The sequence below is a fragment of the Zea mays genome, chromosome 1 (genome assembly GCF_902167145.1).
Source record: "Zea mays cultivar B73 chromosome 1, Zm-B73-REFERENCE-NAM-5.0, whole genome shotgun sequence".
Taxonomy (NCBI): Eukaryota; Viridiplantae; Streptophyta; class Magnoliopsida; order Poales; family Poaceae; genus Zea; species Zea mays.
This window is the reverse complement of record NC_050096.1, coordinates 90,563,144-90,568,148: the sequence shown is the minus strand read 5'-3', so window position 1 is coordinate 90,568,148 and position 5,005 is coordinate 90,563,144.

Genomic DNA, 5,005 nt, shown 5'->3' with positions numbered 1-5,005 from the left:
TGAAGGAAATTGATGAGTGCATAATATGTCATAAGCATCACGTTTATTTATGACACAAAGCACCCTATGAATAGGTTGATATAAGTTGTCTTCACTCTTTGACCCAAATATGTGGTTTTGGCATTTGAGTATAAAATTGGTATTTTCTGAAATGCACATATTTAGGGGGAGGAAACTATATCATAGGATTCAAAATCTTATTTATCAAATCTTATGTAAGCTTTAAATGTGTTGTCATCAATCACCAAAAAGGGGGAGATTGAAAGTGCATTCATCCCTTTTGTGAGTTTTGGTGATTTGGATAACAACACATTTAAAGGTCTAACAAGTTTGCTAAGTGTTGAACAGGAAATTCAGTATGATGAACATACTTGAATAGTGTATAATGATCAGTGAACAAGGTTCAACACAAGGTCAAATAACCAGTGAGACAATGCAAATGGATATAATATGGTCTCTATATTGGTTTGAATATATGGACAAGTCCTGAGAAATCACTATGCATAAATATGATCATAATAGAGGTTGAAGTGATTAAGAGGACTGGTCAAGCCAAAGTGAATAAGATATGAGGAATCGTGAATTGGCTTGACCATATTACTATTAGTCCATATATGAATATATGAGAATCAAACTAGAGCTTGATTGATCTTAGCAGTTATATCTAGATGACATTCAAGCAAGGTTCACAATATTGAAGAAATGATTCTCTCAATGGATGCTCAATAGGATTGTAACGCCCTGAATTTGGGGGTAGAATTTTTTCTTCTTTTCTTTCACCAAATTCAGGCGTTACTCTTTTCTTTTTCTCATTCCCTCGCTAAACCTTGATCTTTTCCAAAGTTATAGCGGAGTTCGGCTTGGAATTCCCGTGCAAAGAAAAACCCTAAAATTACTTGATGTTGTTTGATGCACCATGCCGAACTATGCATTCTTTGATTGCTTAGAAATGTAAGTGCATTCATTTAGAAAGATCGGATTTCGAAAGGGAGAAAAACCTTTTTTTCTTTTTCTTTTTCTTTCTCTCTCTCTTTTTTCTCTCTCCCGCGTCGTGGACCGCCTTGGCCGGCCCAGCCGCCCCCCGCGCGCCCCCCTTTGGCCCAGTTGGCCCATGCCGCCCCCTCCCTTTATTTTCCCCACAACCCCTCTCCCTCTCCCTCCCTCTCATTTTCTCTCTTCCCCACCCCAGCCGCCGCCCCCTGCCCAAGCCGCCGCCCCTGCCCTAGCCGCCGCCCCCTGCCCCGCCGTTCGGCCGCCCTGCAGCTCGGCCGCCCCGTCCCCGTCTCTGGTGAGCCCTCCCCCTCTCCTCCCTCCCCCATCTCCCCTCCCCTTCCCCCTACCCGGCTCGGCCGCCCCAGCGCCCCGGTCCGGCCGCCCGCCGCCCAGCTCGGCCGCCCCTGGCCGGCTCGGCCGCCCCTGCACCCCCTGCCCCGCCCCGCCGGCTCGGCCGCCCCTGCACCCCCTGCCCTGCCCCGCCGGTTCGGCCGCCCCCCTGCCCCGTCCCGCCGGTTCGGCCGCCCCCCTGCCCCGTCCCGCCGGTTCGGCCGCCCCCCTGCCCCGTCCCGCCGGTTCGGCCGCCCCCCTGCCCCGTCCCGCCGGTTCGGCCGCCCCCCTGCCCCGTCCCGCCGGTTCGGCCGCCGCCTTGGCCGGCCCAGCCCCCTGCGGTTCGGCCGCCCCAGCTCGGCCGCCCCTGCGCGCCCCAGCTCGGCCGCCCCTGCGCGCCCCGGCTCGGCCGCCCCGCGCCCGCGCCCTGCCCCGCCGCCCCTGCCCCCGGCCGGTTCAACCGCCCCCCCCTTTTTTTTATTATTTTTTATTTTATTTTCTTTCATTACTGTTATATGTTTTATTTTAAGCAAGTTAATCATTGTTCATGTTATTGAAATAGGAAACTTAATTTAGAAATTCCGTTTCGCTATTGGTTCATGTAATCAATTGTTTATCCAGTTCAATGTTGATCAACTAAAAACGACTAGGTTTCCATTAGTGCATATAACTGAATTCTTTTGTTAGAACCAAGTGTAACTAATCATTAGTGCATAAGCTTTAACCCCCCCGCGAGACCTTCTCCCGTTTCTTTCTAACCTTAATGAATGCGATATCGAATGTCATACTTGGTGCATATTCACTTTATTTGTTCCCTTGTATGATGTACTGTTTGTTTCCCAATTTGAATGGATGAATGTATGTATGCTTGCAATCGCATAGAGAACGATCCGGTCGAAGAGCCCGAGGAACTCGCAGGAGAAGCCCCTGAGCAGCAGTCGTTTGGTGGAGGCAAGTGTCCTTTGACCTATCTCTGTCCTATTCATTATTTAATTCACCTCCCGCATTACACATTTATACCTAAGGATTGACTAGCTTTTGTTATCCCTATCCTTGTTTACCTATTTGGGTTGGATTATTACTGTTTAGCTTTATGCTATTGCTCAACTCTAATCAATGAACATGATGAGATTATCTATGATACGCTGTTTTCCCTTCTCTTATTATGATGTTGTACTTGTGACCTTCAAGGGGACTCGAGCGGTTTCTCGAGTGCCTCTCCGTAAGGACCTGTTCTATGGATGACCGCCCGGGAAAACAGTGCAACCATAAGGGTGGAATGGGGTGCCCTTAGCTGAATAATTAGAGGATCCGGGGTGTAGTTCACTTAGCCGTCGTGCCGTCAATGGGGCTCGGTGTATGCGGCTCGCTCTGCCAAGGTTGATTTGTCCCTTGGGGAGGAGTGCGGTACATTTAGGAAACCTAACGGGTGGCTACAGCCCCGAGGAATCTTTGTAAAGGCTACGTAGTGAAACCCTGCCTATTCACCTTGGTAGTGTTTAAGGGTTTGATCGGCCCGAGGCAAGAGGGAATCACGGCTTATGGGTAAAGTGCACAACCTCTGCAGAGTGTTTGAAAACTGATATATCAGCCGTGCTCGCGGTTATGAGCGGCCAAGGGAGCTCCAGTGATTAGTGGTACTTGATCAGAGACATTGTGGTACAGGTGGCAATGAGATTGATGGTTTTAGTTATGACTATGGTGCTGGTAAGTGGTATTCTTTCCGTTTGGAAAGGGTACATCGGGTTAATAACTTGGGTTAATGCTAAAACTTGGCTTTCTACTAGTAAGTAATAATCTGACCAACTAAAAGCAACTGCTTGACTTATCCCCACATAAAGCTAGTCCACTACAGCCAAACAGGATACTTGCTGAGTATGTTGATGTGTACTCACCCTTGCTCTACACACAAACCCCCCCCCCCCCCCAGGTTGTCAGCATTGCAACCACTGCTCAGGCGAAGATGAAGCTGTGGAAGGAGACTTCCAGGAGTTCCAAGACTACGACGAGTTCTAGGTGTGGGTTAGCGGCAACCCCCAGTCGGCTGCCTGTGAAGGCCGCGTTTATCTACGTTTCTTTTCCGCACTTTGATTTATTGTAAGAACTATATGGACGTCTCAGACGTATGATGTAATCGACTATTATTCCCTTTTAATACTATTTTGAGCACTGTGTGATGATGTCCATATTATGTAACTGCTGTGTACGTGAATAACTGATCCTGGCACGTACATGGTTTGCATTCGGTTTGCCTTCTAAAACCGGGTGTGACATAAGTGGTATCAAAGTCGTGCTGACTGTAGGACCGCTAACCTAGAGTAGAATGGTCGTTCTAAGGACTATAGACCTCTGTCCCTTCCTTGACTTTGATATCCCTTCAAAAGTTGGTCATACAGACCAAACCTATGTTCTACTATATATTATACCTTGCTGAAAATCATGTTTTATTCTAATCCTTCATTCACTTATGATTCATTATTTGCTGGTCATATTAGTTCTGTTCTCACCCTTTTGCTTGCGATGTCTTTTATAGATGGCTCGACTTAGACACACTGCACGAAAGTCAGTCATCCCCTTCTTACCCTCCCGCCTTGCTGAGCGTCCGCTTTGCCGTCCTGTGGCCGGACAGTCCAGCCACTTGGAGAGACTGCACCACCGCCTGCATGAGGAGCAAGAGCGTCGACGACAGGAGCAGCAGGGCTCTTCTTCCTCGCTCCAACAGGAGATAGAGTCTGTGAGGAGCTGCTCCCCTAAGCTTCCCCTGGAGGCGCCCCCTGCACCACCACTGGGCGTCCCAGCTTCTGGAGTAGCTGCTGGAGGAGACCCAGACGACGGAGGAGGCGATGACAGCTCGAGCCACGGCACCGACCTCTCTGCTAACCATGAGCTGGAAGGATGGTTTGCTCGTTCCATCACTCGCGACGCTGCTCGCGGGTGTCACTTCCATGATGCGCTCGACACCCTGCTACGTCAGGCATTTGACCGGCATACTTGGTCCGTCGAGTATCGCTGTGTGGTCTACCAGCATAGTCGCGGGGTCTACCCGGACCGCTGGGAGGCAACTTGCTTGGTGCGCCGTCCGGAGAACAGTCTCCAGGGTGCAGAGGCCTGCTCAGAGCACTATTCTATCTCTGAACGGGACTCAGCTGAGGCAGCCATGCAAGATGCTGCACGGCGTGCGCTTTCGCACTACTGCTCGGTTTTCGGTGGGGTAGCTGACGGTCTTGACCTGAAGTATTACCCCCGCCGTTCATCTGGCAGCACAGGAGGCGTGATTGTCTCACCTGTCGGTGAGGGCAATCCTAGGTTGAGCAGCACAGTCAACCTAGCCGCCGTGCTAAACACGGAGCTGGACCATGCACTGGACGAGCTGAGTAGGGCTCGTGCTGAGATCGCCCAGCTGCGGGCTGAGCGCGCGGAACGTCGTCACCTGGAGGATGGTTCCCCCGCTCCCTTCGGGACTCAGCATCTGTACCGCTCACCTCGGCGTGGATCCCAGTCTTATGGCAATCCCGACTGCAAGACCAAGATAACTCTAGAACCATAGATCGTTAGAGTTGGATCTTGTAATTAATACAAAATATATATACATAGAAGCTTCAGTCTTAGCGTTAGTCTCAGTTTTAGTTAGTCTTAGTTAGACAGGGTAGTTTGCTATATCCTGTGCATTTATGTTTGTCAT